Raw genomic sequence first — 21,950 nt, forward strand, 5'->3', positions numbered from 1 at the left:
TGAGCTGCCGCCTCTGCAGCCGCCTGGCGAGAGGGTCCGTCAGCAACAACGGGGCATTTCGTACCTTCCTATCGAGGTACGTTTCGAGGCCGGGATGCGCATTAACGCCCGTTTATTTAACTCCAGAAACTCCTGTCAGGCTTGCTCGTGGCACCAAACCCTGTTCCGGCGATAAACGTCTCCCGAGGTGGAGCCCCTCGTCACGACACACTTCATTCCTAGACAACAACTACAGCGCTAAATAAAGCCCCCAAACCAAACCTTGTGTAAATCAAAACCCTCGCTAGCTCAACGCCGAGGATCAGAGGACATTTTGGTTTATAACGTAAAAGCTACAATATAGTGGAGTCTTTCACAACAAATCATATTTTAAAATGGACCAGCATGTTTTGTAATGGTTATTGATAGGAAGCACATTCAAAGGCTGAAGTGCAGTTATAGGAATGCTTCAGATAAGTTTTAGACTGTTTCATTTTTCTCTTGGAGAAATTTGCATACAATTTTCATGACATTTTCCTCCAAAAATAGCTGGTGTTTCCATAGCAGGCTTCAATCTAGCAGAAGCCTGCTATGTATCTAGAATGCATCTAGAAGCAAACCGACCTTCCCTTTATTTGTTAAGGAGGCACAAATTTTTCGTTTAGACTCTTACATTGCTGAATTGAACGAACCTAATTGTTTCTGGAAATGCTCCTTTGTTAAAACGGATGATTCACACCACTACTACCGTAAGCATGGCCTGGCAGAGCCGCAGTCCTGTCCTGTCCTAGTCCTGTCTGAAGTCCAAGCCATACCCCATGGTTATCCACCCCAAAAGCCTCCCAAAGTTACGTGATTATTTGCTTGGTGACATGTAAAGGATTACTTGTTGCTTTAGCAACCAAACAAAAGTTATCTGTAAGAGTCCAAAAACCACGTAAGCATTTAATTGAAGTCACGGTGCAAAAGAAAACTAGAGTTAACTTTTCTAGATATGATCAGTGTTCATGATGATGCAGATACTGTAGCAAACAGACAAAGACATGTAGACCTCTCAAACACTTCACGACTTAAGACCACATCAGCTGCGTGTGTTACACTACACCAATTTTTTGGTATGTGATGCTGAATCTTTCTGAAGTTTTCCAATTATTCTTTTATTTTCCCATTTTCATGTCTCAGTGATAGAATTTCTAATTTCGTATCTCCTCCAACATATTTTTCTCTCTTTAGTATTTATTTTTGTGGAAAAAAAATAACATAATCCCTCCCTCATTTTTTTCCATATGTCTTACCAAATCCATCACTAGAATACAAACCATAGTAGCCCAAAGTCACTAGCTTACATCAAGTTTTAGGGACTGTTATAAAGTGATTATGAGGTCATATACCAAACTGTTGTGCCAGGCCATTTGTACATTGATTTGAAGGATTTTTACCTTGAAGTAGGTCCCTTCGATCTCAAAAATTTTGCACAGCAAATAAAATACAGATCTGATTATGACATTGGTTGTTAGACATCTACCCCAATAGCACTGTTGATCACTAGACATGACTGATTCCTATTGCTGTTTGCTCTAGGAATAGATCCACTGAGTGAAAAAAAAAATTAAAAAATTAAGTTTTCTCTTTTCATCAGAGTTTATTCAGAGGAAATTGTACTCAGTAATAAATAGAACATATGGGGTTTGTTAGCTTTTCTGAGTGAAATTCAAATTGTGTAAAATCTCCTTAAAAAAAAGCAAAAACTCATAATAAAATGGCATACTGATGCTACACAATGACTTTCCAGAAACTCACCCAGCTAAGGTGTACCGATAAATAGGTCTCTGTTAGTGGGTTCCCCTCCCCTCCAGCTGTTAGCCACTCTAACATGTATCTGTTCACTTCAAATCCGGAAGGGGCCATTAGCAGGCCTGCCAGCACTCTGCCAACATTTCCTGCTAACAAATGAGTCTCATTTGTAGTTTGAGTTAGGCTAGAACTTCCCAGTCTGTATGCTCCTGGCTTTCTTGCAATAAATTGAAAACCCTGCTTATATCTAGAATGTTTTCCCTGTAGTTGTACATTGTAGCTTGCATTTAGGCTTCTCAGTAGTTTCAACCATACCTTTTTGTGCAAGAACTGCGTGCACATGAGTATTTGAAGAAGAGAAAATAGGACTTTCTATAACACGAGTTCAGAAACCCAAACCAAAAATTATTAGATCAGGCATTTACCATGAAGAAAAGCTGAGGAATGTGTTTCCCTGTAAAGCCCGTGGAGCAACTTTCTGTGCTGCAGGGAAGCTGGAGCAGCAGAGCAGGGCAGCTAGCACTGCAAGAGTGCTGAGAGCTTGAGAAAACACAAATGTATGCAACAAAGCCAGACTGACTTTTCAAGCTTCAGGAAGAATGATATGTTACCATACTTTTAGAACAGAACTGGTTTGGTTTTTTTCCCTCTCCTCTCACAGGGCACTTCCTTACTGAGTAACTAACACCACACAGTACACGCTCGTATGTTGGGCTGCAGGAAGGGAATGTGTATATATGTATCTCAAGTAATATAGAAAGACTTGGGACATCATGCTGCAAAAGCAGATTGTAGCTTCTGGGGACTTGTCACAAGATGGGGTCCTGTCTTGCAGTGCACCTCCAGCTCCAGTTCAATGCTACAGCCCCTTCCCAGTGCCCTGAGACCTTCAGCTCTGAGATGCAGGCCTAGGGAGGAGACAGATGTGGGAGATCTGAGGGAGTTTGACAGATCTCACACACTCATTTCCTGTCTCCCCTTACAACAGCCCAGTTGCAGGTGAGGGGGTAGAAGGTTGACATATATATGTATACAAAAGAAGTAGTTTGTTTAGACAAACTATGGAAAAAAACCCCCAACCAAAACCCAAAGCCACTCAATTTGTAATTCTGCACACAGTTCTCATATCCTGATAGTGCCTCTGAATATAAACAGGAGTAGGAGTCTTGTGAGTATTCGTTGCAGAACTGGAACAATAATAGTGAAAAATATTTTAACCAGGAGAAATTAATTTAGAAAGCTGGTAGTTGAAGGTGTACACAAATCTTGTTATATAAGTGGGGGGAAATGTCACTACTTGTTGCCAAAATGAAGTTTTTTACCCCTCTGGCAAATTCAGCTTTTTTTTGGTTGAAGAACCCAACTTAATTTTCTTACTTTTGAAATATTGATGTCTCATGAAAAAGCCAAGGTAATGGCTTGGAACATCAACTTCCTCCTTTTATTTTAAATCATCTCACCCAAGATTTAATCAGAACTCAAAGCAGTTTGAATGCCAACATAGTTGGCTTTGTGGCACATGTTGCACACATATTTTCTTTTCTTCTCTTTAAAACATTTTTTCTGGTTTCTGTCCCTGCCTTTCATTCGTTCTGGGAGACTGAAACAAAGTCAGAAATGCCATTTCTTATGTGACAATGACCAACAAGTATTACTCAGTTTGCTAGAGAAATTCAGTGGCAGAATTAACCTTGAGGAGAGAATGGCTGACAGGGCACAGCTGTTGTCAATGCAGACTTGCCAAGCAGAAGGATTTTACCCAGTTCCTCAGGAGTGGAAGAGCTTTGCTACAGGAGGCTCGCTCAGAAGTACATTGACAAGAGCTCTGCAGTGAAATATCAGGGAATCATATAGAAATCATAATTTCCTACTCTGTGTCTCAAATATGACCTGTTGACAGTTGTCTCTTCTCTGAATTTACTGATGTATTTTTTGTACAACCATCCCTGGTTAGTTGTGTTGTACAGATTTACTTGTACTTTCACTGCTTGGCAGTTTGAGGTGTGCTCATCCCTAGGCACTGATTGGTGCTGAAGCAGCAGAGACTTTGCTTGTGGCAAGGACGGAAGGGAAGTGTTTAAGCATCAGGGGAAACTTAAACAAGCAGGTGGTGATTCTGTGATTAAAGCTGTGCTTGGAAATAGGCAGTGATGTCCTCTGGGGGATTTCACTGCCTCAGGACTACTTGGTTTGTTTGCCGTGAATTTAAAGCCCAAGTTTATTTAACTCCACGGCCGTGTATAAAGATGGTACTTTTAGTAGAGAGTATATGTGCTTTTTTCACCTTCCTGCCAAACTGGGTGCTCTCCTTTAAGCCTTTGCTTGGCAGGTTGCTTTAATTAGCTCTAATTGGTTTCAACTATGTGAATTCCAATGGTAAATCAAAGTAGATCTGGCTAGTTTTGCATGAACTAGTAAGTATAATTTGAAAGTTACTTTAGTCATAAGATGGGGAAAAAAAGGGAAATACATCTGAGCTTTTTAGTTTTGTTTTTGCAAACCATTCTTACCATTCTTCTCTTACAACATGTAGATACTCCTCTGTTTGGACAGTATCTAAACATGTATGAGCATTTGTATAGGTTTTGAAGCAAACGTGTCAAAGTCGATGAGACTGCATAATTTTAAATACGGTACTAGTGTAAGTACCAACGGGAAGTCAGTTCAAACAGAAATCTAGGAATTTTTTATTTATTTATTTTTAACATGCTAAAACAAGATACAGGTTTTAAAGATCTTAGTTTTAGAAGTTTTTGGATTGGCCTTTGGTGCGGAAGGGCTGGGCTTTTTTGTTTTGTTTTTAAACATGGGCTGACATTTTTAGAAAAAATATAACCCCTTTTTCATTGGCCCTAGGCTTAAGGTTACGTAAACATTAAAGGACATAAGCAGAAGGGTGTGATGCTGCAGCAGCAGCTGAAGTCTTTGGGGCACTCAAAGGTTTGTCTGCAATTTGGGAAAAAGCCAGTATGACCTTTGGCTAGTTTTGCAAAGCTAGCAAATACTGGTATACTTATCCACAGGAAAACTTGCTGGCAAACTTTACTTTGTTAAATGACTCTCCCTTTGTTTTGTTATTATTTGTTTTAAACATAACTATCCAGTCCTGCTCTGTAAAGCAGTCAAGAGCCTTTTCATTGGATCTGAGACAGGCAGGATTTGCTGGTTGCAGGTCCGGGATAAAATTCAGCGTGGAAGATACTAGAAAGTGTGTCACAGCCTTCTTGCTCTCTTGCAGACTCAGGTTTATTTATTTTTCTCCCTTCCTTCCTGCCTGCTGAAAACACCTGTTTGCTTGTGGCATCTTTTCTGTAGGCAGTGGTTGCAGAGATATCATCTTCATACCAAAGGATGTGGTGGGAGGGAAAGGCCAGTCAGCTGCTTCCTGCAGCACATGAGCGGGGCGAGATTGCAGAGCACAAAGAACTTATGGTCATATTCACAGAAGAGCTCTGTGTCAATAAATATGGATATTATCTGCTGGAGCCAGGCAGGGTTCGAAACATTAAACAAAGCTGTACTAGCTGGCTGGGTGGGGTGGAAATTCCTCTAAAGGCTTTCGCTTATAAAAGCAAACGACTGATTCCAAAACTGACCCACCTGACCGAAGAGAAAATATTGACTTTCATGTAATCTCTTTATAAACTGAGGAATTTGTTTTACACCCTCTTCTCAAACAGAATGGAAAAAATGTAATGAGACTGTCCCTGACATTATTTGAAGGAATCAATGAGCAGCTTAAAATAAGAAAACAAAGGTCAGCATCTTTTTTTGTCAGTCCCTGTGAAATTGTAACCACTAATTTGGTGAATTGGCATTTTTTATATATGACCTAGACTTAGCTGAGTAATGGAAGCATGGCTCTTCTAAAGCTGGATTTTACTAGGCAGCTGGGGTGAAGTGCCCCATTTCACCTCTGTTACATTTGGGAGTGTAAATGACAAATTTTGAACTCCTGCAGCAAGACATCCTTAAGCTGCTGTCTACCTGTTTTGAATACCTTGGGGCCATTGCTCATCTGTGAAACTTTGGCAGTGGAAAGGGAAGCCAATATGAGCTTGAATGAATGGGCAAGGATGTCATACAGCCTCATCCCATCTTCAGCACAGATCCAAAACCTCAGAGACACCTACAGAGAACATGTGTGACAAGAACATGCACTGGTAGGGAAAACAAAGGTATTGTTTGCAGAAATAAAGCAAATTATGAAATGGGTGTTTTGTTTGCTTTTCTTTTAATAAGCTGTACCAGTAACAAAATCTAAAATCAAGAGAAAGGCTCTCAAAATCAAAATTATCACAGGCTGGCCCACAGTTTAGGGGAAGAATTAGCTTAAGGTCAGCTCTGTTTATCCTTCCATGCCTGCTAATTCATAACTGGGAATTGAAGGGAGCAGTAGGATGCTGGCCTTCAGGGCACCATGGAGACTACATGACCTTTGCTTTGAAATGCTGGTATGCACTTAAAGTTGGATTCTTTTCCCCCATAATTTATGTCTGTCATTTTTACACCTGTATTTCATGATTTCTAGAGAAAATAAATAAGGAGACACCAGGAAAAGCGTGAATGACATTAGGAAACACCCCAATTTCCAAATCTTTAAGTACAACCATTTGACAGTACTATTAGGTGTTGCAGCTTTATTTTCCGTGTTGCTGCCCCAGAATCCTTTGCACAGTTGGATGCTAATTTTTGGTTTTAATGACACAAGGAGGAGTGTGAATTTAAGCATAAAGAGCTATGAAGAAGGGAATAAACTTTAGCTGATATACAAAAATATGAATCATAGAGACACTTAAATGTGGTCTAAATGATAAGAAATGTAAAATCCAGAGATGAGTATCCGTGGAATTACAGGGAGAGACAGGCCATGAGGATGTTGCACAGTAGAACTGGGAAGAGAAATGGAGAGGCCTGTTACATAACTATTTCTGATCTGCATGACTTAGAAACCTCACTTGATACCTCTTTCTGTAAACCCATAGTAACTCCTCTGAGAGCAAGCAACAGCAGCAGCAGGATAGAGTATTACAGTGATGAATACTTCCCATTATTGGTTAGAAAGGAAGAGAAGTTTTGAAGCGTTTTCTCAGGCATGGGACTAAGGAGACTGCTCGTGACAGAGGGGATGTGGTCATGTGTCTTTGCTGACACATCAGGTGATGGATTTGCCATGTATTAGAGCATTGAGAGCTCTGAGGGGACTCTAGGGTGGGAATGCCAGTAAGCAAGCAGAGAAAATAAAGCATTTCTGCAATGTTTGGGTTGGACTAACTTTGCTGAGATGTTGGACTGACATCCAGTCTGTCCATCCATGGATATGTCATCCAAGAAAATGAACTCACAAGCTCAAGGGAAGAAAATCACTCTGAGACAAGCTCAATGCCAGTTTTGTCAACACTGAAATTGAAAAGAAAAAAAAAAAAAAGAAAAAGTTACATTTGAAAATGCTTGATTTCACTCACACTTTTAGTGTCTTTCCACTCCTCTCAGATAACCTTGCCTTGTATTTCTCTCTTCATAAATATAAATAAAAAATCATTCCCGTATACGCGAAGGGGAAACTCTTAATGATCTTTTGTAGTACCTCTAATGAAATTATTGTGCACTTCTCCAAGAAAAACACGAGTTCATGCCTTTTCTTGGTTAAGCAGAGCATCCCAAGAATACTTAAAATAAAATGTTAAACAGCAAATGCAGTTTGTTCTTTATGACAGATTACATTGTTGAATGTGTACCAAAATGCACCACAAGCATGCAGTGACGTAATTCAACACTATAAACTAATTAATAAAAACCCCAAATACTACTGCCTTTTGGACAGATAGGGGCAAAATTAAAGGACTTGTGAGTGAACTGATACTTATTTTTTCATTTTAATCATGGTGCCAATCTCTGAACAACTGTCTGCTCATGGAACTCCTTCCAACAGGTGGTTTTCTTTAAATGTATGAAGAGTGTATCTGTATGATTTCTGAAGAGTTTTTCTCTCCTGCTGAGGTTTCTTAGTTATTTCTCAGAAGAAAAAAAAAATTACCAATGAAGGTGCTTCACCCTGTTCATCCATTAAGGTGAGTGGGTGGTGGCTCTCACTGAAAGCAGTCTCACGGTAGCTTTCGGCTGTCAGGCCACTTATGTAGTTACCTACACCCAGTACCTTAAAACAGTTCATGGAGTCATAACCTTACTCTGAGCAGTATTTACTTCAGAGAATCACCTTTCTTTATTTTTTGCAGGCAGTTTAGTATAAATCCTCGTAGCTGGGTAAACATAATTTCATTTACATTTTCAAATTAGTTTTCTATTAATTGTTAGATATATGAGAGAAATCCACTGGATTAATTGCAAGTGCAATCTGAAGTTTGAAAGCCTATAATCTGTCAGATTTCCAGTTTACTAAAATTCTGAGAATAAGTCTCCAAAGCACAACATAATATCCTTTGGCAAATCAATACGCACAATGGAAAGAAGGAAATGGTACACTGGGGCTTCAAGACATTGCTTCTTGAAGATAAACAGAAGCTAAAACTAAAGTCAATACTTACTAATGATTTGCAAGGAAGCTTGAAATGAGAATATTTTAGTTAAGCCAGGTACTTGAAAAGAGACTGCTTGGGGCTTTCCAGCTCACATATACCTGGGTTGGGCTGGCTTGTTGCCAGATTCTAGGAAATTCTCAACCCAAAACCAGCTCACAGAGCTTAACTTAAGTTTATCTCAGATAACAGGAAAGTACTTAGTTTGGACAGTGTGATTCTGGGTTGACATTATTTATGTTACAGGATGTGTCAAATTCATAGCGTAAAAATGACAAGAATTTGTTCCTGTTTTTCCAAGGGGCTTTGGTTTTAAGGTAATCTACTCTTCTTTCCCTCAGGGAAGTATACAAATTTTGGCCCCATTATCTCAGAAGATATTAACAGTATCACAGCTATTACTAATTAGACAAAAAATAGAGTGGCTATGCAGCTTCTAAAAACAGAGAATCAGAAAATGGACTGCCAGCGCCTGAAAGTCCTGCAGGCACCCCATTCTTGAGAGCAGCATGCACACATTACAGAGCAGATCAGGCCACTTACACGATGCTGAGCGTCAGCTCCATCATTCAGGACAGCAGTGTCTGATTCTTGTCATTTCTCTCTTTCTCCTCTTCCTCATTTACAGTAGTGAGAAACTGCATGGCCTTTAGTCATTTCCCTAAACAGGAAGAGTTGCTATCTATGCAGTTTCTTTTTTGAACTACTGTAATTTTAAGGAGCTGTTTGAAGAGGGTTTTGTTATTTATTATTGTATTGAAATTGAACCTTGAGCTAGTAAAACAAATATTATGGTTGTGCTCTAGTTATAAAACCAGAACTGCTGTTTTCACAAGAGGACACTTCAAATTGCTGCACAAAACCTTTGACTGTTGAGCACTGAGAGGTTTGCAGTGTACAAGCCTCAGTTACTGTGAACAGCCAAGGAGCAATAGACAATTTTTCAGAGGTTATTGCTGGTAGTTTAATTGTAATCTAAAATATAGAAAAAAGTGATTTTTTTAGGGGAGGGTGGGGTGGATCAATATAACTGCAACGCTTTCCATTTTTTAATGCCACTTGTTTTGTAGTGCAAAACAGTACAGAAACTGCATTAATTTCAGAAATCAGTGATCTCCTGAGGGCAGAGTCAGTCTTCATTCTAATATAACTCGATCAGCAATCCCTGAGAAAGCTGAGTGAGGAGGAAAGAACAGGACTTCAAGAATTTGGCAGAGGCAGATGGAATTGCCCAAACACCTCTGTCTAGTCATTGCTCTGTAACAGTTGTGTCTTCACAGAAAGCTTTTCAGAGATTATAGAATCATAGAATCATCAAGGTTGGAGGAGGCCTTTGAGATCATCCAGTCCAACAATCAACCTTGTACTACCACTAACTATGAGATGATTCAGTCTTTATAAGGCAGTTCATATTTTCAAGAATCTGCAAGAGGAACTGACCTTTTTCCTAACATGACTTAAATGTAGGATCTCACCTGGGTAGAGGTCCCAAAGAGACATTCTGGTTTCCAGTTGTAGAAAACCGGGACAGCAGGTCTGTTTGTTCTGGGGACAGTATTTCCATGTCCTTTTCTGACAGTGTATTCTTCAAAAGAACATAACCTACAGGTCAGTCAGTCTCACCTGAATGCCTGGCAAGATTGTGGAGCAGATTTTCCTGGAAACTATGCAAAGGCATACAGAAAATAAGGAGGAGAGTGATGACAGCCTGAGGGCATGGCCTCACTAAGAGCAAGTCATGCCTGACAAGTGGGGTGGCCTACTACAATGGGGTTACAGTTGTTGATGCGTAGGAGAAGAGCAGCTGACATCATCTGCCTGGAGCTGTGCAAAGCACTTGACACTACCCCTCACGACATCCTTGTCTCTAAAGTGGGAAGACATGGATTTGGCAGATGGATCTTGGTGGATAATGGATTGGTTAGATGATCACACTCAGTCAACAGCTCAATGTCCAGGTGAGACCAGTGATGAGTGATGTTCCTCAGGGGTTGATGTTGGGATTGGCACTTTTTAACATCGGTGACATGGACAGTGGGATTGAGTGCACTGTCAGCAAATTTGCCGACGACACCGAGCTGTGTGGTGCGCTTGACACATTGGAGGGAAGGGATGCCATCCAGAGGGACCTGGACAGGCTGGAGAGCTTGGCCCATGTGAAGTTCAAGAGGCTCAGCAAGGCCAAGTGCAAGGTTGTTGGAAGGTTTTTTTGAAGGACAGGAAACCCAGTACCTAAACCAGTGCAGATGGTTCCTCTGTGGCAGCGCTTGCCAAGGTGCAATTGTAACTGAATAGTGATGGGTACAGAGGAATGAATGAGAAAAATCTGTTGCTGATAAGGGCTCAAATACAAGACTTCAGGTAAATATTTCTCCTCACTGCCTAGTCAGTCTTCTCACTGCAGGCCCTTGAGGTCTCTCACCACTGACTGCTGTCACATAGGGTCTGTCTCAGCCAGCCATGCCCTGGTGACACAGAGGACATACTATATATTTTTGGTCCTGAGATACTGGTGAGGGATAATTTTCCAAGAATTAAGTTTTATCCTTCAATAACCATGCAGCAAGCAACAGCTTCAGAACACTTTCCCATTTGACATTTGCATAGTGAACCTCCCCTGGAGCAGACTTTCACAGCACCACTGAAGTTAATGCCTTAATAAAGACAACTTCTCCTCAATGGATTTTGTTTGCTTTAGCCTGACCTTATTTTCAGGGGATCAAAATTTAGCAATAATATTTTTATGGTCTTGAACTCTCTTCTGTTTTCGGAAAAATCATGTTCTTAAGTTCAGAAAGGAGGCAGAAATTTTTTTTCCTTTAGTTTCACTTTATCACATTCTAGGAGGAGCAAAACCACACACCAGAAGCCTCCCACAAAAAAATAAAGCTGACAGATGAAGTTTTTTTAGAGAACTTATTTCCATACCGATTTTTAAAAGAAAGTACATAAAAAGTGATGTACAGCATTTTGATACCTATAGCTGTACTACTTTGTTGAGAGGTTCGAAGCTAGGATTTAGTACAGTTTAGTCTTAAGTACTGCAAAGCATCCACAAACTACAGGGAAGGAATGATTACTGAAACACCTGAAAAGCAAGCAAGCCATACGTGAGTGACACAGTTTTCATCTTTACCCATACACTCCAAACTTGGACATTATCTTTGGCAGAAAGACAAAGCTGTTCGGAAAAATTGACTCTGGTGTTCAGTAGGGAACAGGGAGTCCTGTGGAGACAATGGGATGTAAGACTTTCCTCCCTCCGCCCCCCATTGTGCTCGTGGCTGGTTAAGTTCCAAGAGAACGTGGAAAAAAAATTTCTAAAGGTTTCTATTACCCTGAAACAATCATTTTCAGTAGTCACCTAATGAACCCAAAGGAAGTCCACTGGGTTTAATTTTTTCCCTGAAAACGATGATAAAACAAGTATATAAAGGAGCATGGTACTTACCCTTTATCAGGCTCTAATTCAAGCGTTTCAAGCATTTTGCTGGCTTTACGCAGGCAAGTATTTACCTCACTCAGTTGCTTAGTAGCCCCTTTCAAATCAATAGGAATGTAAATGTGCCACTACTGAGGCACATGCTTTAGTCTTGCTGAATCATGTCCTTTGCATGTCACACTCATTACTGAAAAATGTGGTTGTGACACCAAATTGGTTATGGAATGTAGAACATGACATCAAGCGTGTGTGTGTGAGTGCTGGGGTAGGGGAAGGGCGATGGTGAATGTTTTCAGCTCTGAGACTACCAAGCAGGTAGATATTTAGCAAATTCTGCCATTTCCAGAAAAATCCTAGATGCTAGAATCCAGGCATTTTGAAAGCTATGTCATTTCTGTAGGTACACTGAATACACATGAAAAAGAACCAACAAAACAACCAAAGCAACACTTGATTTCTGCCAGGTATGTGAGACCATAACAACCACCATAACAACATAACAAATCTGCTTTTTTAAAGAAATGCTTCATACACACTGAATTCAGTATGGACCAAGATGACGGTGTTTACTTCTCTATTTGATAGCAACATTTGGGACCCTCTAGTATGCAGAGAAATATTATCCCAAATATTACATGGCTGAATGAGAAATGGAGTATACCAAGAAGCTGATACAAAATCTGCAAAAATCAATATGCTCACTTCAGTCAGCTCTGAAATAAACTTCAACATTAGTTTTGTTTCTCAATGTTCAATTTCAAGAGAGATTTTTTTGGATGAAAATGTCAGAGAAAAATAGAAAAGATAAGCCTAACATCTACAATGAAGCAGTAATGCTTAGCTATTGTTAAGAGTCATGGCTTCCTTTCTTTCACATAGAAATCTTTGCACAGGAAGAAAGCTTCCCTTCCTTCTCACTCCTTCATGAAAATTGTTTCAGATTTTGGTTTCTTTAAGCCATCACAGAAGATTTTTGGTTTTGTTGTATGCAGCAAGGTGTTTGTGTTGATTGCTCCCAACTGCCAGAAGCAGTTGCAGAAAAGTGTGCAGCATAGCTATTCCAGAAATTATGTACAGAAGAAATGCCTTGCTGCATTGCCTCTTTGCTTTACTTTCTTTTACTCATGTTCACATGATACAATCATACATATATCATATGTTCACATATCTCTCTCTATATCTATCTATCTAGTCTATATCTATTTTCATAGATATGCCCAAATCTAAAAACATTTAATGCAGAGATGGAATCAGGGTAAGTGGTCTTGCAGAATAATGAAGCAAGCATCTTGTAATTAATAAAATAAAGTATTTATGGAGGTCAGAGGTGGAGGTTTACTAGATTAGGGCAGCACAGTGGGAATAGAAAACTAGCTGTGCCCTGAGGATGGTTTTGTAGCTGAAGCCAGGAAAGATATGTTCAGAGTGCAGTTAGCTCAGCCAAACCTGTTTAGGTACACAGCACTCAGCCTGTCCATAGACTCTGTCTCCAATGATTGACACTTCTCTTATGATCAGGTTGTTTTATATTAGAAGGTTGGGGGTTTACCAGATGATTATAATGATCAATAAGTTAAAAATAAATGACAGCCTCATGATTTACCTGGTATAAATCTGAAAAATACATGCATTGTGCTTTGTATTGTCAAGCATAAATTATCGTGTTCTTTCCAGAGTGTGATATCTGTTGTGGGAGTAACTGGTTTGTTTTAGGATTCCTCATGTTAGATTAAATTAATGATGATATTTTCTTCTATTTCCTTATTCAGGACATTTATTCATACAATCAACTCTAAGCTTAAGAGTTTTCCAGGTGAATTTTTGGACACAGAGTGAAATACAGGAACAATAAAGACCCTTTTAGGCAGTAAAGCTGCCTTTTTAATCCCAGCAGTGATCTGTCATTCTCTGTTAAAGAGAAGATGCTGGATGTATTTTTAGACCAGCTTAATTCCACTATCTGCATGAGGTTTCTCCTTGCAGTAACAGGAGCAGTGCTTCACTGTGGAGAGCTGACACCTCATCTGTACAGAGGCAAGGTGCTTTCTTCTTTTCTAAGAGAGAGGATGCTTTAAGGTTAAGCCAATAATTATGCCGAAGCTATATGGATTGAGTAGTATTAGGGCTACAGTAAGAGGGAATGGACTTACAACAGCATTGCAGGGAATACCTGCAAAGTCCTTCATCTGAGGAGTCAGCCAGAGATTTGCTTCTCTTGAGCTATAGTTTTTCTTCTGTTATCCCTTCTGGCTACTGAAGACTTTTATTCAGGTGCAGATTTATTGGAGGTGAAGCGTGAAAGTGGGCTAATTTAACTCTCCCCTTAGTCCTGCCTCTTGCTGTTTTCCTCAGAGGCAGCAACCAGTGATAAGAAATCGGAGAAGGGTATGGGAATGCATACCTATAGAGGTAACAGTGAACAAATTGTTGAGGAGGTGGTAAGCATCCTTTATCCAGTTGGAATTATAGTAATGATTTTTCTTGGCCAAGACAAGAGAGATACAGTCATACAAAGCCCTGAGTTTTGAAATTCTGCTAATCTAATTGCTCTTTTGAGACCCATTTGTTTATATTGATGGGTACACATTTAAAAGTCAGAATAAAAGAAAGGCACAAAGTGAACAACTAATGTTCCTGAGCAGATGCACTGCCTTGCCCTTAATTGTCTCCTGAGAGGATTGAAGGGATAACTCTACCAGCTACTCCACATCTGAACTAGAATTGGGTTCTGATTAATTGGAGATACTGCTCTAGAGAAAGGCTTAGTGGGGATGGGAGGTGTGAGTGGGTGTGTGTTAACTACAAACCTGAATTTCAGGATGCAGTTCAAATATATCTGAAGACTGGACAGCAGGAGTCCTCAAACTGAAAAATACAATTAAGATGTACAGCACAGGTCTGCTTCACAGCGGGTTTTAAAATGTAGTTCGAGATCATCTCAGGGTAATTAACATCAAAGGGTCAGAATCAGTTTCAGGCAAAATTAAAGAGGTGGAAAACACTCATAATTATATGTTCAGTGCTTTAATAGAAGAAAATAAAAGGTTTGACCTGAAATGGGAAATGGAAACTAATCTGCAGTATACAAGTGTCACTTGAGTCAGGTGCCTAAAGGAATTGGCAGTGTCAAAAAGCTTTCTGCTCCCACCTTCCCCTTTGCAAAGTGGATGGTCGATGTGTTGAAATAGTATTTTAGGGAAAATTCAAAAGGCATTGCTGGCCTGGAAGAATGCCTGAAAGGAAGTGTTTGGGAACATTAAAGTATCTCGTCTGACATACTTAACCAATTTTTGAAGGGACATGGGTTATGAGAAATCCTTTTTATCTTCAGTTCCAGCAATTTCCAGACTGTGTAATACTGTCCCTGAAGCTCTTGCAAAGCAGTTCTAACTATTTGTCATTCATAAGCCCTTCTTCCCAACATTCAGGCTCTGAGTAGATTAAGATTCCAGATCTAGATTTCTCTTACTGTTACATCTCTGGGAAAAAGTCTAAGAAGTTGCTTTAGCAGTAGGGAATTACCTCAGCAATGGCAAACTCTCTAAGAGTCTTAAAATTCAAGTGAGACATACATGGGGATCCCCTGGAATATCTACTGCTGTGAGATGATCTGGCCAATGATACTTTTATGCTTTCCAGGAATCTTCAGGTCCTAGATAGAACCTTTTTTGAGGGAATGAATGCTTTGGCATATTGGTCCCATTCTCAGTGAAAGCCTTCAGAGCTCCTTCTCATGTGCAGTTATTGCAGACACATGAAATTGCATGAGGGTTTTCATGCATGATTGGCTTTTACCTGGAAATCTGCGATATCCTACTGCAGCTTACACGCAGGAAGTTGATGTTCCCTATATGTGTCACATTTATTGTGTGACATAGCAAGGGATGTCCTTGCAAAGTCATAGCTTTGAGAAGACAGGCCCTTCAACCTGCATAAAACCTCAGAGATGTTGTCTTTTCACCCTAATCAGAATGGAAAACAGAATGGAAAACAGAATGGAAAACAGAATGGAAAACAGAATGGAAAACAGAATGGAAAACAAGAACATAAAGGAAAAATATTCTTCTAGTGCTCTCTTTCAATGGTGTCTAAAGGATCATGTTCTGAACATTAACTTGACATTTCAATTTAACATTAACTGTGTTATAAATGATGACATGAAAAAAAGAATGGCACTTGGAATGACAACTGGAATGTCATTCCAGGTGCTACTCAAACCCTGTGCAGAGGGACTAAAAGTGACTTAAAACCAGTGATAAGAAATGCAGAACTTAGAAGCCATTTAATAGATCTGGTATTCAAAAAAATTACTGTCTTTGATTTTTTATAGTTTTCCTGTATGGACCTAAAAGCCCACTTAGTGTTTCAGTTAGACACAATTAATTAGCAATATAATTTCTACTGGTCTGAAGAACAAGACATGTAAATTGATTCAAATAATTAAACTATGCTAGCAAGAATTAAGACAAACATGGCAATGGCTAAGCTTGGAGCTTGAAATTGAAGCACAAGAAAATCCCAGTAAGTTATGCACCAGGAGAGATGCACAGCTGGAAACACAATATAGAATTTTTGACAGTCACTTTCACCCCGGCTCTTTGCCAGTAAATCATAATTTCCTTTAGAAGGAAGGAGTACAACTCATGCCTTTACTTTGAAAGAATTTAATGGCCAGTACTTCTTTAACACCTGGAATGAGATATTAGCGTTGGAATGGGAGCTTAATAGAATTAGTTAGAGAGCATTATGAGAATATACCAAATGATGTGAGTGAAGATAATAAACAGAAATACTAAAAAAACCCAAACCAACCAACCTGACACGCCTCCCCCCTCCAACACCACATCCCCACAGCTCCCCCAAATATATCTTTTGGACCAGGTAAGAAATCATAAGGGCAATGGATGTAAGAACAAATTTGATAGAGTGAAAGGTTAAGCAGTATTTGAAACCTTAAGAAGAAATCTGAACAGGCAAGACACTCCTTAAAATTTATCAGGATCATTTGTAATATTCATTTAATCCCAAATAAGTTCAGAATTCCTCCTGCCTCCCACTGAGCACTGCTTTATGCTTTCAAAGCATTCATTTCCTTTAGGCCTATCCAGGAGCAACCATCACCTGCCTAGACAGTAATCAGATTATGCTAATGGTGCTCCAGAAGCCTAACTAAAGTTTTAACCTGCTGTAAAACACCCTTTCTTTTCAAGCAATTCAAGACCCAGTCTGATGCTTTTTTCACACAGCTTGTCGCGCAACCTGATACTTCATATCCATATGCAATCTGCCAGTCTGATTTAATTGCATAACTCAGTTTACCTGCAGTTTATCCAAGATCAGACCCTACATGAAATCAAACACTGCAGCATTTTGTAGAAGTGCATTTGTGAAGACTATCACTTCTGCTCCCTGAACCCTTTCCCTCCAAAATTTGTTTTTGGGGAACACTATGATCTTGCCATCCCTAGATTTGGTATCCAACTTGAGGTGGCAGCCCTAACACTTGCATGATTTTAGCTACAGATGATCCATCACTGGCAAATAAAATTTTTAATTATATGACACATTTCTTAATCTAACACCAAAAAAAAAAAAAAAAAAAAAAAAGGAAAAAAAGAAAACTAAGAATCTCTTTTATGTACACTTAAAAACATTCCTTGCCTGATCAGAATGTAAGAAATTTATGATAAGCTTTTTTAATGCAGGTGTTTGGTGAATCTATTTGGATGACATTGTAACCTTCTGCTCTACCACTTTCACATTACTGTTAATCTGTGTAATGTCTAAACCAACCCTAAAGAATAGTTCAAGAGGAAGTGATGTATCTTAGTTGTTTCTTTTGGAGCTGCTTCTGAGCACATGCCATTAACACTCTATACATGAATGGGAAAGTAATCATGGTATGTCATTAAAGGCTGGTGATGAACACACTGACAGCATATTTCTCTCATTCATTACTGCTCACACAGAATATACCTGATCCAGCTATATTCTTCTCTAATTCCATACATGCCTACTCTTTTTTTTTTTCCAGTCATCCAGCAGGTCTTTACTTGTCGAGCTCCCTGTTTACAAAGTAAATGGCACATACTGGTAGCCAGCCAGTGCTGTTCATCCAGCTGCTGAGTGCATTTAGTGTGCAACAGGCTTTCACTCCACCTCAGAAAGCTCTGCTTAGAGCTTTAGCACCCAACCCTCCCAACTGAAGATGTTGCAATACTTACAGCACTTTTGAATTAATACAAGAGATGGTCTCATATATCATTATTACATCTGATAGCATGTTTTCCACTCCATGAACCAATTTCCTGGAAAAGTATTTTATGCCCACAACAGATTTAAAAGTATGAGACTGTGTTTCCATGTTTGTTGCTTCTCTTTACAAACTGAAGGATTACTTTTCTCTTCTCTCCCTGATTTTTCACAATCTGTGGGACAGGACAAGCGAATTGATTTCTTTTATCTCCTGATTTAATAAAGTAAGCAATTTTTTTGATCCTTGGGTTTACACCTACATCCTTAGAGTTAAGGATTTTGAAGCAAACTCAAATACTTGTTCTGCATCTGCAGCTTTCTTCAGAATTCTGTAGAATTTTATGTTTCACCATTTCATTGTCTGGTAACATACTGTCTGCTCAGCAAGGTTAACAGAAAGAAATGAAATATCAAACTATACTTACTGCCTGTCCTGGAGATGGCTGGACTCTGTCTTCACAGGGAGGGAAAAGAGACTACAGAGATTTTACTCTAATAAATGTAAAGCATTCCCTAAGCCTCTCCATCCACAGCAATGCCACAGAAGACTACTGGGACAACACTTTATAGAGAAGGAGGTCTAAAACACGTGGAGGATGTTTACATGACACTGCTACCAGGAACTGACCATGAAACAGGGCACTTTGGGGAAAAAGCTTGTCGTGAAAACTGCGTAAAACCCCTGCCTCTGACTGCCAGTAGTGGCTTAGTGGATTCCCCTGAGATGATTTACAAACAAAGGGCACCAAAGTGTGCAAAGGACATGGTTATGTAATTGTGAGGCAATTTCTACAAAAATATGATTATAGTAGTAGTAGTAAATTATTTCCTTTTTTTTTTCTTGCATCAGACAATAGAACACCGACTATCAAAGAACTAAGAGAGTTAACTTCTTTCCTGTTGCTTTTACGTCAGTTTTGACAGGAACTAATTACAGGTGGTTTGCTTAGATGTGATACTAATATTCTTTGTGTATCTGCTGGAGAAACTGCACATGTAACTAAATAGAGTTAATATGATAAATGTACTAGAATTAGTATGATAAACATATCTGAGATACTAAATATCCATCAAATATCTGTCTGTCTAAATAAGTTGCTTCAACACTGCAAGCCAAGTTTAGACACATGCATTTTGCTGTGTTAAATATGCACATTATTCAAACCAGGGCAACTGATCTGCAGATTAGAATTATTTGTACAGGTAACTGAAACAAATTAAATGCTCCCCATTACAAACCCATATTTATGGCAAGTATGCTAAATGTTTAATCATCCAGCTGGGGTAGAGTTACATACTTACTTAGATAAAATTCTAGAAATCTGATGCAACTGTTTGTGAAGACTTATTACATTTCTCCTGGGCAAAGATTACAGATCAGCATTAATTTTCAAGACCTGATTTAGATGACCAAGGTTACCTTTCATTTTTGCACTAGTGCATTCTCTGTATAATATAATGTTTTGCCATGAACATCTTATGTTATTGCAAGAAATTATATTATGTGTGGAAAGATTTTTAAATTATGTGAAAAACCAATGTGAATGTACCTACATGGAGAATATTTTAGTACTCCGAGAAGTAAAAAACCATTATTATTACAGAGCACTTAGCAGAACTGCTCAAAGATTATCTCTCAAGGAGATTTCTAGGACAGAAAACAACAAGTAGCTTACTAAAAATTCCTATTTAAATATGAAATGTCTTCTAGATGCTGGACTTTTATTACAGGTAAGGCTAAGACAGTCCAAGCTTGTAGACCTGTGAGTTTTCTATCTAAATAATTCTCAAAGTTCTTAGAAAAGAGTCAGAAACCTTTTATTTCTTGGGCAAAGAACAAACAAAAAACCCCCATCCCCATCAAGTTCGGAAACAGAATATTCTGAATACAAATACTCTGTCAAACTCACGGGACTTCAGACACAATCTAATTGCAAAAATTGACTGATTGAACTAAGAAACAGTTAAGGGATACAAATTCATGTGTCTGCTATAAACAAATGTAATTTTAGTTTTAGGTGATGCAAAAAGCAGAAAGAATAACTGCTATAGGAGATACAGGAGACTTTAATTTATGTACAAACCCTGAGTAAATGAGTGACACACATTTTAATGCAGATAAATGTAAAAGAGTTAGATAGGACCAATGAATAGATATTTGCTGATAAGAAAGAAACAGATGTGAGTGCAGGGGAAGTAAAAATAGACACATCTTCTCTTAAAGATACACCTAAAACGGCCAAAGGAATTTGGGAAAACATCACTATGTAATGAGGGTGGATTCTAGCAAAGAAATACCCAAATTGCCTCTTACATAATGAGCATAAGCAGTGGCCTAATTTTATACTTTTTTAGCTCTCCCTTGATACAACCCTTTTTTTGAAATATACCACAAAGCAGACTCGAGATACAAATGTATTTCAAAATGCCCAGGAAGAAAAACAGGAGCTGTGCAAGGAATCCTTTACAGCAAAAAGCAAAGCTGTTAATTAAAGCCTGAATTCTGAAGACACACAGTACTTAACTTTTGCTTTAATCCCAGTCATTTCAATGCCTTGACTTGTTGAATCTTTCCCTTCATTGCTGTCTCTCAGTTGCCCTTGCAACTCACCTTGTGTTTACCAGCTGGGTTCTGTAAAGGCTGTTTAACAGAACCCCACATACCCTAAAAGTACAGTCCTGGAAGCCATTTCTTAACTGTCTGGAGGGTGGTCAGAGAATCTCCAGTTTCCACACATTCTCACACAAGAAGCAGCAAGAGAATTAATTTGTTTCCATAAAGGTAAGATTTGAACATTTAGGATTTGACACGTAACGTGTCACTGAAAGAATAAGAACTCCAAACAGAGCTATCCATTAAGGAAGTTAATACAAAGCAAATGTCATAAGCACTGCAGATTTGCTTAGGAAGCAAGGGGAGTGATGGCTAGGATCTGCCATGGAACATCCTTTCTTGGAGAATGGAGGGTTATCATCTGTTTTTGGAATGCATTAAAAAGACCCTAAGGGTCTTTGGTGATCAGTAAAAATCAAATAGCCTCTTGGATTTTGTAGCTTAAGTAGGTAGGCATAGGCCAAGCAGAGTGGGAGAGCTAGCAGCAGACAGCATCATGAAGCTTATTCTGTACCATTATTAAACCAATGCCTGTGCCTACTGTAGGGATTTCAACTACTGGCTTGAGGTTCCTTTTCTTAGAATCAAGATCAAAGCTCTGATTATATAGGGGCATTAACAATTTAATGTCTTTTGTTTTTTTTGTTTTGTTTTTTTCTTGCAAGAGGGGGCATGTTACTGTTTGTGATGTTCATCCTGCCAAAATCCAGTTAGGGCTGTTGAACACTCCCTATCAGTTACAATCTGGTTTTGTTGCCGCCTGCTTTATTGGAAAGAGCATCATGCTGCAGGGCATGCATTTAATAGTTAATATACTTATTATCAAGTGCAGCTTTTGCTGCCCTCTGCATTTCACAACCAGGTCTGGTGTTGAAGGATCACAAAATTGTGAGTGCTCCCTATTTTTTCGTGTGGATGCCCACCAGGTGAAGAAGTCAGGTTGAGTAAGATCCCAAGCTGTTAGGACAGTCTCCCACCAAGGTCACTATCAATGGCTACATAAAGGCACACAGTGCTTTAACTCACTCACACAGTCTGATTAAACTCTGGACTATTTTCTGAGGGCAAAGTCATCTCCACAGAGCCTATACCTGGAGCTGCCTCATTCAGCAGCATTGCGTATGAATTTGGCTAATTAGCATTGAAGGAAGGTAACTGAGGAACTCATTGCATACAGAGGAGTCAAAGCAAAGTGCTGAGGCCCAGCAGGAGCAGCACCACACTGAAATCTGGGGCTTCAGCAGATTCTCAAGGAGAGGAGGATGCCAGATCCACCTCCTCTCACCCCGCAGCTCGCTGGTGTGAGCTGACTGGCAGTCAGTAGCTGGCC

General features: G+C 39.3%; 1 protein-coding gene and 1 long non-coding RNA gene across 11 annotated transcripts in view; one reads left to right on the forward strand and one right to left on the reverse strand.

Moving 5' to 3' along the window:
* The window catches only part of SLC39A10 (solute carrier family 39 member 10), a 75,427-nt gene that overhangs the window by 35,236 nt on the left and 18,241 nt on the right, over positions 1–21,950 (reverse strand). The window lies entirely within an intron of this gene.
* LOC108445299 overlaps positions 1–21,950 on the forward strand; it is a 51,326-nt gene continuing 29,376 nt past the window's right edge. For all 10 annotated transcript variants that reach the window (XR_001860110.1, XR_001860112.1, XR_001860108.1 and 7 more), the window contains exon 1: positions 1–76. This is a non-coding gene — a long non-coding RNA (uncharacterized LOC108445299). The remainder of the gene's footprint in view (positions 77–21,950) is intronic.

This window comes from Corvus brachyrhynchos, unplaced genomic scaffold, assembly GCF_000691975.1.
Source record: "Corvus brachyrhynchos isolate BGI_N302 unplaced genomic scaffold, ASM69197v1 scaffold370, whole genome shotgun sequence".
NCBI lineage: Eukaryota > Metazoa > Chordata > Aves > Passeriformes > Corvidae > Corvus > Corvus brachyrhynchos.